We start from the raw sequence: 13,797 nt of genomic DNA on the forward strand, positions 1-13,797 counted from the left end.
CAAGTAAAAATGATGCTGGAATTGTAGGAAAAATGAGAATATTGTGGGAGGAAAACAATTTGTGAGCAGTTCATTCATTTCTAAACATAAAAATACATTCAGTATAGTTCAGTAATAAACTCTTCTGGTTCAAACATTACAAAATACATTTAGAAGTGATATTATTTTAAAATATAGCATAGCTGGCTTAATGCTAGGTATGCCTCATTGCCTGTGATTCGAAGTGTAACATAGTTGTTTTACTGTGCATTGATGTGAATCGCAAATAAAGTACATTCTGTAATGTGATGTGTAAGTGATGCAAAGCAATTCAGTCCGCAGTGAGTCATCCGCTCACATTTTGTTTTATAGGCTAATTTAGCTTTTTGGAAAATGTCACTTGCGTTACCCAAAAATGAAATAAATCTCTTTTCCACTTATATCAAGGTACATGCTGAAACATGCTCTTCTCCCATTTCGGCAAATTAATGGGGAGAGATAAATGAAATGTTTGCAACTCTAACCACAACTGACAGTTAAATATGCAAATAATGAACTATAATTTGGAAGTGAAGCATAAGGATAATGAATATGCTAAGGGCACTTAATACATTTTTAAGCAGAATGAAAGTAATTCCAGTAACACAAGCTGCTTTTGTACTTTTCTGATAAGATCAATGTTTTCTTCATGCAATAGATGACTATAAAGTACAGTGATTATACTTGTAGCCTTGTGGGAGACCTTCACTGCAGCTTAGAATACTGGACAGATTTGCAAAGAAGGGTGTATAAAATGCAATCCCAATGCAGAATTCTATATTTTAGACTGGTGTTTGTAAATGCATTTTGTAGGATTCTTGTCAATGCGTTTGTATTCACAAAATTTAAATTTTTACCAGTATCCACACCTTAAATTTGAGGCCAGCACACAAATAGAAGTCTGGGCAGAACCGGGATCCGTATCACAATAGAGACACCAGTACCAGGCTATTAGGAGATGAGACTTGCAGAGGTTCTTGAGTCACTTATTTTTAGTCAAGATACCACATGGGAGAGTTACCAGTCTAATACTTGGTGGATCCAAATGCTGCTCTTACTAAGATTTTCCTGACTGGCATATATCTCTGGAGATTACTATGACAGGACCATTAACTGTCACTGAATAAAACCTTGTTGCTTCCTTAATTCACTAAGGAGTTGGTTCCCTTGGGACACAGTTTTCTTTGCTAGGGCCTTCTACTACAGACTCAAAGGCAGCATCTACCACTGGTTACAGGTGGATTCCAATCCAACTGTGAAAAAGCATGTGCTTCCAAAAAACAAAAAAAAAACAGTAGATGGTCAAACTATCCCTGGGCCAATAAGAGACCCTTACCTCCAAAAAACATAGGAACCACAGAACCAGAGCCAGTAGGGAAAGCTAACCCCTTGGGTTCCCTTCATTAGTTAACAGTTATTTACTCTATAGACAAATACAGAGAAGCTTATAATTGCACTTTGGTGCAAGGAAGAGGTGCCTTGTGCATGGATATGTGTAGTGGTAAATTAATGACTGGAGCAGCATAAGCCTAACTAAAGAAATAGGCTAGAAATGTTGTAAATTATGTTTTGGACTTCTGTATCAGTTCAAGGCAACCACAACCATTTAACAGTAAAGATCTATGAAAAGTAGGATATTTTGGAATAAGGGCAAACTTCTTGTAACACATAGCTACTGTATCACTCAAGAGTTTGTGCTGGACTAAGGCAGATATTGTTCTTGATACAAAAAGTTGTGATTTTTGCAGTTATTTAGCATAATATATTTTAATGAATAATAAAGGGTTCTAAGCCATAATATCTGCAAAAATGCACAAAGTCTGTAAAATATCTTGATTTTTTTTTTGTTATAAAAAGCTTGGGAAAAAAGTGATCAGAATGCTTGAAGGATGCTGTAAGAACAATAATATGGAATTTAAGATTTTAAAATTTAAAGTGGACAAAAAATTGTAATTTAAGCTCTTTTAACAATGAAGGGTAGTGTATGCCTTTCCATCTCTTGGCCTTTTCTGTATGTGGTGCTTCTTTCCTATAAACATATCGCTTTGTTTATAGGAAAGAAGCTGAGCTATTTTCACATGAAGGCATAGTGTATACAATAAATTAATTTTAGATATAACTGAACATTTATTTTGCACCATGTTTTCTACCTTTTTTCCTGTTATTCCTGTGTCCACAATTCAGTTACATAAATAACAGTTTTGTGTGGTGCATTGCAAATCTTTTATTAGAGTAATTAAGCAGAAAAGGTATGTTTTGAAAAAAGCGTAACAATAACTCATGAGCTAAGGCCGCGTCGCAGGGATGACTAACTGCATTTTATGGTACTAAATGTACAGATTGGTTTGGTATGATGCTTGCTGCAGGTGAGTAAGTGAGAAAATGAAAAATCCAATTGTTCTTTTCTGCCATTGCTCCATCACATCGTTTTCTTTTTCCGTCTCAACAAGAAAAATGACAGATTTGTGCTGCAAGGGTATTTCAGAATCTCACATTAGCATCAGATTAGTTGCATTGCTGAGAAAAGCTTTTCAAGGGGCAATTTCAATCCATTTCTGAAACTTCAAGGCAATTCCAAAGACAGCATAGTTTTTGCCATTCTTCATTATGAAACTATCACAGCAGACTGGTGACTGGTGTGTGACTCACTGGAGCTGCTTGGGATGGAGAGACAGAAAGAAGTCAGACAAAAGCGGATCGGCTCCTTACTAAAATGAATAATACGATTACTCTCAAAGCAATGGTAAACTAAAGAAGCATTTATATTGCTGCAAATTAGATTTAGGTTTAAAGCCACCCTACCTGCTTTAGCAGAGTATTTCATTCTTCCTGTAATTGAAATATTTCTGTATTTTGTTTAATATCAGCTTTCTCAGTTTCCAGATCATATTGTACTTGATCCCATACAAACTGGGATTAATTTCACGTGCATCTCAAAATTCAATCTCTTTAACTGCCCTGTGTTCTGTTGTCCATCACCTTTTAAGGTTGTTGAACTATCTGGGGCTCAATTATTAAAGGGGGTGTTATTATAGAGCCACTACATGGCGACTACAGTTTACTAATTCCCTATAGGAAGTGTAGAGAGCCTGAGTGAGCCTTGCAATTGCAGGGTGATCTAAATATGCTGGGTCTTCACTGTAGTAATAAACCCATCATATCTCAGACAGACATAATATCCAAGGCTATTGTGATACTAAACTCTATAGTTAGTATAGGTATGGGTATATAGAATTTTAATTAAAAGTAGGGAGGGGTGTGTGTATGGATGATGGGTTTTCATTTGGAGGGGTTGAACTTGATGGACTTTGTCTTTTTTCAACCCAATTTAACTATGTAACTATGTAACTATGTAACCCTCCTTTCAATCAATGTTAATTTGTTTATAAGAGAAATATGAAAATGGCAAATGTATTAAAAATGGGACTGGAGAATCAGTAAGGATTCCTAGCAGAACTATGTACAGTCTTGTTAATAAACACTTTGCTAAAAGTCAGGAAATTGTTAATAAAAATGCCACATTTTGCCATCTGTGAGTTTGTACGCGAAACTGCGGCAAATATTTGCAGAGACAAAAATGTGGCAGAGACAAAAAAATTCCCATTGACTTTAATTCATTTGGACAAAAAAAACGCCCATTGACTTTAATGCATTTGGAGTGAGAAAAATTGTTTAGGGCATAGAAAATTGGATGCCCTTTGACTTCAATGCATTTTGCTAATTTTACGCTGTTACGCAAATTTCTTCACCATATTGCAAATTTTTTGCCGGAATGGGACAGATTTACTCATCACTAATCATCACTTTTGCTTAAGATGTTGCCAGAGCTCCTTAAAAGATGTTTACTGCCCACTTTGTTGCCTTGAAGTAAAGCTGAATGCATTTTAGGGACTTGATTCCAGAATTTCCATTGTCCTTCTTGGAGCGCTACTGTTCTCCTGCAAACAGGACCGAGGTGACTTTTGAATATGGTAGAAGCCACCTACTTTCTAACTCTGGCATACAGTGTCTACAACAATGTAATCCTTTCCCAAAACTATTTTGGGTGTCCAATTTATTGACTTTGGAGAGTAGTAAGATTGAGCTTTCTTGAAGAGATGGGTCTTCGGGAAGCATTTGTGGGGATTTAAAAGGGGGGCTGATAGGACGATAGGGAATTCAAGAGATAAGCCCACAAATAATTATGTATTAATTATAATAACAGGTTAAATGTTAGGAATAAGGATGGTAGGTTACAGGAGGGGAAGAAACGTTACTTCGTTTAGTGCCAATGTGATTTGAAGGATACAAATCACATTGGCGTTAAACTAAGTAACTTTTCTTCCCCTCCTGTAACCTACCATCCTTATTCCTAACATTTAACCTGTTATTGTCAACATAATTAGTTGTGGGCTTATCTCTTGAATTCCCTATCATCCTATCAGACTCTCCCTTTGATTCCCTACAAATGCTTCCTGAAGACCCATCTCTTCAAGAAAGCTTAACCTTACCACTCTCCAAAGTCAATGAATTGTGATAGACATTTCTCTCTATCCTTTTCCCTATTCAATTTGTTTCCAAAACTTTAATTACAAACTCTTTTAAGCCAGATACGCTAGGTCTTCTTGTATGGGTGTGTGAATTGATTGATACTTGATTAGGAATGAACATCTTATATATCATCTCATGATTCAGCTACAATAACCCCTTTAGGATTACGGCAGTGTCAAACCATTATTTATTTAAAACCTTCAACTTTTTCATCTTCTATCAATTTAGCTATGTGGATCTGTATGAGTTATATGTATTAGTATCCTTTGTGTGATGCTGGGAAGACAAATACAACACGTGCTGTTTTTCAGTGTCCAAGGTTCCTCACTAATAGGAAAGAGTATTGCATAAACATGTCGTCTGGTATAAAATTAGCTGACAATTCAGTAGGCTGTAAGTGAATAAAATGAGCTTATAACAAAATTGCATGCAGCACAATGATGCCAGATCCAATCAAAAATATATTTAGCCTTATTCTTTTTGCATAATTATAGTATTCATGATCTGGAATACAAAATCTTTGTATATTACCATAAAGCAAATACAATTTGCAGAACCTGCAGCATCTACAGAGCATGGACTTGGGAATTACTTGTTTTCCCTTAAGTTTTTTGTTAATGTGCCACTTAAATGTCCTTTAAAGCTAGACACAAGTGCTAGAATGATCTGCATATGAATGTCATACCACATAGAGAGAAGGAATGTATACAAACACAACTGAATTAGTGAGCCACATCTACATAAGAACAGGATCTCCTACAATACCGCTGTCATGCCATTACCCCAGCAGCATAGCATTAACACTATAATCAAAATAAAATGTATATATGCATTTCATATGGGAATGTTTTTTAACTTGATATTGATACCCACCTTCGAAGTGATGCAAATATGGCATAGTGAGGACCTAATGTCCAGGGATTTGCGCTTTTTTCACCACTTTTTTTTGGCCATTTGTCTGGATGACGCACTGTAATCGCTACTTGAAAGTACAAGTCCAAACAATTACCAGACTCGCAAAACAGATTTATTGATGTGTCATTTCATAGCAGAAACATTTTCATTTACTTTTGTCACCTATATTAAAAAACAGCCATGGAATGGGATATATTTGAAAAACCATTGTCCTGAACCAGTCAAAATGCAGGAATACCATTTCCTGTTTAAGGAAACAATTCTTTTTACTCATTTCATTATATGATGTAATATTATAACAGTACCTTGTTCTTGAGTCTAACTAAGCTGCATAAATCTATACTGGTGGCAGAACAATGTTATTTAGCAGCCTTAAGGAATGGGGCTCCAAATTAAAGGGGTTGTTCACCTTTGAGTAAACTTTTAGTATGATGTAGATGTTCTGAGACAATTTGCAATTGGTTTTCATCTTTTGTTATTTGTGGTTTTTGAGTTATTTAGCTTTTTAGTCAGCAGCTCTCCAGTTTGAAATGTTAGCAATTTCGTTGCTAGGGTCCTAATTACCCTAGCAACCATGCAATGATTTGAATAAGAGACTGGAATATGAATAGGAGAGGGCCTAAATAGAAAGATGAGTAATAAAAAGTAGCAATAACAAGAAATGTGTAGCCTTAATGGGCATTTGTTTTTAGATGGGGTCAGTGACCCTCCATTTGAAAGTTGGAAAGAGCCAGAAGAAGAAGGGGACTAATCTCCCCAAATACCTTCCCGCCGGCAAGAATATGAATCATCGGATTTCCAAAGTCGCCTGAAGTTTCCTCGTGAGGCAACTTCGGGCGACTTAAAAAAAAACCAAAGCGATTCGTATGCCATCCTGCCGGTGATTCGTATTCGTGCCGGCGGGAAGGCATTTCAGGGAGTTTAGTCCCCGAAGTAGTGAAGATTTGTCGGTGGTAGACTAATCTCCCCGTGTGCCACCACCCTAAGGAAAGATACTTTATTTAACCCTTAATACAAGACAAGGTTTAGTATTTTTCCAGCGCTAACCAACTTGCAGAGGAAAATGAGATCTGTATAAAACCAGCATTGCAATTCTAAAAATCCATTTTGGAGCACTAGAGGATTTTGAAGAGGCTTCTATATTATTTGCCATATACTTATGTGAGAGTCAGACTTTATTTTTAGATTAAAAAAATGCCCTGATACTGGAACATCATTAATGCACTCAGTAAAGATGCTTATTTTGCTCAGGAATAAATATTTTTCCGGTGATGTGGAGTAAATAATTGCATGATTGAGCTAAGGTTTTATATTAAAACTGCTCCGCTAGTTCTAAAATGTATTATTGATTTGTCCATGGAAATCACTCTACCTAGTTTTCACTGAAGGGAGGCTACAGTATTCTTATGTTTTCATTCTAGTCACTAATAATCTGTTTAGTTTTTTTTTTAGATTCCTTATTTCCTCTCAAGTGACTTGAACAATTTTAATGTGTTTTCAGATCATTAAAGTGGGGCTCTGATATGTCTGCTTTCTTTCCATAGGCACCTTTGCCTTACCCACTGCGTCATCTGTAAGTAATAAAATAGATAATTGATAATGAAGTTTGCTGGCTTCATAAAGATATCCACTCACTGCTGGAATTGGAAACAGAATCCCCTTTACTTGATTAGTGGCACCATCATAAATATAGTAATTATTATATACGTAAAGTGAAAGACAGGCCGTATGAAACTGTAGATAAAGCAGGGATAGACAGGATGCAGAAGTAAAATATGGCAAATGAAGGGAAATTATGTTTTAACCACACAGAAAACAGTGGGACACATCCTCTTTGGCTGATGTGAGAAGAAAATAAGTGAATGGACCCAGAGAGCCTGAGGTTCACCACCTCAGTGAGGTACCTGAGGGAATTAAGACTTAGGGTAGATGGTGAGAGGTTATATTTGTGGTGCTTTCTGTAAATGGTGAGACATAGAGATAGGACATTTAGTTGAACGGTTGAGGTTCCAACAAGGTGTAACAAAGGGGCCTGTGCCCTGGCAATACCTCGCAGGCAGGGATCCAGAGAAAGAGGGAACTAGGGAACATATGAAAGACGAAACTATACTCACACTTTTGGCACATCAAAGTATACATTTGTAGTATTATATTGTGGCACCCTGGAAAAAATGTCTTTTGTATATTTTCACACACCCAACTGGATTCCATTCAATCACATTTTAACCTCTGGGATGTAAATTGCAGGGGGCCTGTTTAAGCAGAGTCTGCCTCATAGTGCTCTCTCTCTCACTCCATCCTGTATATTTCCACTAATAGAGATTCAGCTGCCTAATTTATCTTTAGAATGTCCCCTTTTGAGCATGTACCCAACTTCTGTCAGGATGGCAGAATGGTCTAAGGTGCCAGACTCAACAGGTACAGTTCTTCTTCTGTTTGGGATTTCTAGTCTCCTTGTGGAGACGTGAGTTCAAATCCCGCTTGTGACAAGTGTCTTATTTTTCTCAACTGAAAAGCTCTCATTTCTACCAACTGCCCTTCCTCATTCAAGGAATTTCAAAAGGTTCAGTTCAGTTGTTTTCAGAATGTTCACCAGAAATAAAGACTTTTTTCAATGAAACTTTCCATTTTTTATTTTTCACTGTTTTTCAGTACAGCGAAACCTAAATTTTACATCCCCTGATTTAAGTTCCCCCTCATTTTACATTGTTGTTTTGTAGTCCCACTTATATATTATTCATAATAAATTTCCCTGACTTTACATTTTCCTGGATTTTACATTTTTTCTGATCCCCTGAAAAACGTAAAATGGGGGTTCTACTGTATAAAGTTTCAGTCTGGCAGCTCAGTGTTACCCAGGTGCAGGTTCTGAACTGTTATAATTTGCTACATTAGTTTATAGATTTCTCAGCAGTATCTTTGGAATATTAGCAACTTTTGTATCAATTGTAACAGCTGTCTTTAATGAAACTCCGGCTTTTGCTCAGCAGGGACAAAGATAACTATCAACTAATATATCAATTTAGAACAGTTAACAAAGTCTGCGACCCCCCTGACCTGCTTTAGCAAGACATAAATTAATGTTTAAACTTAAATATTAGAAAATAGTACCTGAAAAAAGTCTTTATTTCTGGTGAACTGAAAACAACTGAACTGAAAAAAGTGTTGAAAGGTGAACAACCCCTTTAATTACCCCCCTATGAATATAGTATACCACAAACCTGTACTTGGTTGCACAAATCGATATCGTTATCACTTGTAATAGCCAATCAGTATTCGCATATTGTTTTGTCGGCTTCACTCACCATTTTTATCTGTATACAGAACACGAATAGGTGTAGATCATATTTAATGATTACATAGTAGAGTATACTTTGTGAAGTCCAGTAAACAAAGGGTAACTCTTGGTGTTCTATAATAACAAAATGAGCTAATATAGATATTTTATCCATACATCTGTCTCTAAACATTTGAGTTTTCCTATAAAAAAACATAAAAAGGAAAATCCCTATGACAAATAGAGAGACCGCAGTAGAAAACGACAAAACAACATGACAAGTAGATGCTGAATAATCTTGGAATCATTTTTTAGAGCGACATCAATGCAATTATATTAATTATATTAAATGCACCTCTGTTTTATGTCAGATTTATCAACTACAAAACTGCAGGCATAAAAGTCCTCTCTCTCCCTCTCTCTCTCTGGAGGGGATAAATGTGTAGCCTGGAGATGTTCAGACTACAGTTGTATGAGTTTAGCGTTGATAAAGATTTTGCTAAATGCTTGATATGTTACAAAAATTCAACAAAGGCTTAATTATATGATCTCTGATTTTAGTAGACACTCTTTTTGCTCTGTGACAAAGATTTTACATCAATGCATGCGATTTATGACACGTTGCAGTTCACCCCTTGAAAGAAACACCTCTTGAAGGAGCAAAAAACATTTTTAAATGTTTAAATGCCAACTCTGTAATAAGATTTTTTTAATGTCCCCTATATGCTTTTCCTTTCACATTATCAGCACTGAGAAAACTGTTTAACTTTATAAATACTTGTTAATAATAGTAATAATAACTTCTTTATTGATTTCTCTTCATATATCTATCCAATCCAAGATCACCTTTAAAGAAGAAAAAGTCATTGCACTTTATTCTCTTAAAGTCTTTTGTTAGCAATTGAGTTTAAAGTCTAATTATCGGTCTAATTACAAACCCAGTGTATCCCCAGTCCGGTGATCCAGCAAGGTTCTCTTTTGTCTCCAAAACAATAATTTCCAAAAAACGATTACTGTAAGTCTCAAAGGCTGCTGTTGAGAAGGGAAAAAAACAGAAAAAGAAAAAAATATAGTGTAATAAGTCAATAATTTTGACACCGGTGACTTTCAGTAAGATGAATCAGTGCATCCCAATTTATACATAAGTATAAACGTGACTAGTGAAAAGTATTACATCACACGTGTAAAGTGGATGAAGAAGGGTTCAGGTAAGTATGATACCCATGCGTCAGCGGTGACGGAGGTGCAGAAGCGTGGAACACGGAAGTGGAGGCATGCGCAGTTCATCCTAAGAGACACTAAGGAAAGACTTTGAGCAGCACCACAGAGATTGCTTATCGGATTTTATGCGCTTTATATAAAGACGTTTGTGAGTGTGCGCTCTCTGCACTAGAAGAGCCAACTTTCCGGGTTGAAAACCGTAAATTCGGCTCTTAATTACAAGGAGCATCATTTTTGCTGCCCCTGGCAACCAGGGGGCCGCTGCTGTCTGAGGCAAGTGGCTCAACTCGGAGGAGCGCCCCTGATTACATAGCGATTATACGTAATTTGGATACATCGCAACTGCTTAGTCTGATGGATACAAACAATTACATGGGCATAGTACCATATTATTGCTAGTACTTTATACAAATAAATAAATAATACTGAAAAGGCAACTAGCACCAGAAAATGTGTAATAATTACACTTGGGGGTTATTTATCAACGGTCGAGTTTTCAAGGATATTTTTCAGTCAAAACTCGAATTTTCCTGTAAAAAAAATAAAATTGTTCAAGCTTTTGAAAAAAAAACTAGATTTTTTTCAGGATTTATTATACTCTGAAGCTGGAAATAGCTCGAATCCAAAAATACACCATCAAAAACCTGTCAAGGTCATGTAGAAGTCAATGGCAGAGGTCCCTTGAACCATTAGCCTTCATGATGATCAAGGTTTTTTCGGAGGGTTTCACTCGAAAACTCGATCAATTCGAGCTGACAATTAAACGTTTCCGTGTTTGGTTCAAGGGTACCTCCACCAGTTGGCCAAAATGCCTACTTACAGACCAGTGGTATTTCAAATCGGGTTTCTGTGATGTTCCAGAGGGTTATCCTGCCGGCTTTTGTGGATACACCTTGTGGTCCTTCCTGCACCCTTTTGTGCCGTCCCCTTTGCCTGACACCTTTTGCTTGTTCTCTCAGCTTACCCTCTGGAACATCACAGCAACCCGATTTGAAGTACATGCGACTGGCCCAAAAGAGTGCAATGTGTTGGAGGAGACACAGGAACGTTTTAATTGTCAGCACAAATCGGAAAAAAACTCTATCTTGAATCTCTACTGTGACTTTTAAAGGTGTAAAGTGGACACTCCTGCTATAATGCTTTAGAACACTGAGTGGCGCCCATATAATTGAACATATTACACCATATAGTTTCTCATTTCTGTAGCCATAGGCGCTGATCTAATTTTTTTGTATTCAGAGACGTCTTGGGCAGTGGAGAGACTGGGTGGAGATCGGCAAGAACTAAACTGACTGACTTTCCTAATTAAGTATTTACACCTTTAAATTAACATTAATATGACGCAGAAAGTGATATTCTGAGACAATTTGCCATTGGTTTTCTTTTTTTATTATTTGTGGTTTTTAATGTGGAGCAAATCTGTCCTGAAAAATTTGCGAAGCGCATTGAAGTAAATGGGTGTCAAAATTTTTTTTAAACGTGCAACAATTTTTCTCGCTCTAAATGCATTAGTCAATGGGCATTTTCTTGTGGCAACTTTTTTGTTTCGGTCACGTTTTTGTCTCTGTAACATTTTGGGGGCCGATTCACTAACTTTGAGTGAAGGATTCGAAGTAAAAAAACTTTGAATTTCAAAGTTTTTTTTGGGCTACTTCGACCATCGAATCGGCTACTTCGACCTTCGACTACGACTACGACTTCGTATCGAAGGATTCGAACTAAAAATCGTTCGACTATTCGACCATTCGATAGTGGAAGTACTGTCTCTTTAAAAAAAACTTCGACCCCCTAGTTCACCATCTAAAAGCTACCGAAGTCAATGTTATCCTATGGGGAAGGTCCCCATAGGCTTGGCTAACTTTTTTTGATCGAAGGATATTCCTTCGATCGTTGGATTAAAATCCTTCGAATCGTTCGATTCGAAAGATTTAATTGATCGATCGAAGGAATAATCCTTCGATCGTACGATCGCGCTATTTGCGCTAAATCCTTCGACTTCGCTATTCGAAGTCGAAGGATTTCAATTCCCAGTCGAATATCGAGGGTTAATTAACCCTCGATATTCGACCCTTAGTGAATCAGCCCCTTTGTGTGTCTGTAAATTTTTCCATGTTGAATTTTTGTGCAGTTTCACGAATCCATGGCTGGCAAAAAAAAATGTACTCATCACTAATGGTTTTTGAGTGATTTAGCTATTTATTCAGCAATCTGGTTGCTGGGGTCCAAATAACCCTAGCAATCAGGCATTGATTTGAATAAGAAACCGGAATATGAATAGGAGAGGACTTAAATAGAAAAAAAACTGAATAGAATAGCCTTACAGGGCATTTGTTTTTGTTTTTTTTAACAAGCATTTGTTTTTTACAATGGGTCAGTGACCCCAATTTGAAAGCTGGAAAGAGTCAGAATACAAAAGCAACAAGTAAGTAATAAACTTTAAAAAAAGACCAATTGAAAAACAGGCCTCCTGTATAAAAGTGATATGAACCTACAGAAGCTTGTAATTACTGCCTGTCAATGGCTGGCTTGTAACTTCAGAAGGAAAGGAGAGAGCAGCATATGCCGCACTTAAATATATTAGAGTTTTATCCTTTTTTTCCCCTGAAATGATTCCTAGAGAAAGCAGATTCCACGATAAAGCATAAATCATTATATTTATTCCTGGTATAAATAAGTTGCCTATGCAGATTTTAAATGTCATCTTTGACATCATAAAGCTCCACCCCCTGTAACTGCAGCTGCATGGCCAGTTTCTTGAAGTGATTGTAAAAGCTGGTATCTCAACTCTTTTCAAAATAGAAACATACTGTACTATAGTTCTCAGCCTTTGCATTAAATGTACTTTTATGACTATTGACGATTAATCCATGCTGCAAGACAAAGCAAAAACATGAATTTTATTTGTATTATGTAATGCGGCAGCTGCAGCTCTTGCTTGTACCTGGAATGAACAAAAGATATGTTGAAGGCACTAACCTGACCAAGAATTTCAACATCTTTAAATGGACCCTAAAATTGATATTCTTTCTCACTGAGATTTATTTCAGTCTAAAGGATAAAATATATCAGTATTCAGCCTATGAAGTACAAAGAGCCAGAGAGGGTCACAGTGACCTGAATTCTCTTATCTAGGGAAATACGATGAAATATTCATGGCGTATCAATGAAGTAAATTGCTTTTACTCTATCATATGACACAACTTAATTTCAAATACATTCTCTGCTTTGGCTATAGGAATAATGAAACACCTGGTACCATTAAAAGTGCATGTATGTATAACAGATTCCAAATCACTTCATACAGGGCAGATACAAGCTCTTCAACAAGAAATGCCATTTGGCTGTACCTGTAACAATATACAGAATAAGGAACATAACTAGTGGCTTGGCTAGATTTTACAGGGCCCCACAACAAATTAATTTTAGGCCCCCAACATATCCGAAGGTTGTTCTGTTTTACCAATATATGTAGAAACTGCTCATTAATTAGGGCCTCATGGGGGCCCCATGCAGCCGCAGGGTCCCTGGACATAACTGCTGGGACATGCCAAAATATTTGTTAAACCAGAATTGTCAGAATTAACATATGTGAACTAGGTCAAAATGATCAACAATGAGCAATGCCCCTTTTTGCATTGCTAATAACAATTCATTTGTTGTTTATAAACCCTAATTTCACCCACACTGTGGCCCTATCCTGCAGTAAATGCATCAACCCAGAAATCCAGTACAGGTATGGAATCTGTTATCCGGAATGCTTGAGACCTGGGATTTTCCAGAGAACGGATTATTCTGCAATTTGGATCTCCATACCTTAAGTCTACTAGAATATTGTT

This window comes from Xenopus laevis, chromosome 8L (assembly GCF_017654675.1).
Source record: "Xenopus laevis strain J_2021 chromosome 8L, Xenopus_laevis_v10.1, whole genome shotgun sequence".
NCBI classification, from domain to species: Eukaryota; Metazoa; Chordata; class Amphibia; order Anura; family Pipidae; genus Xenopus; species Xenopus laevis.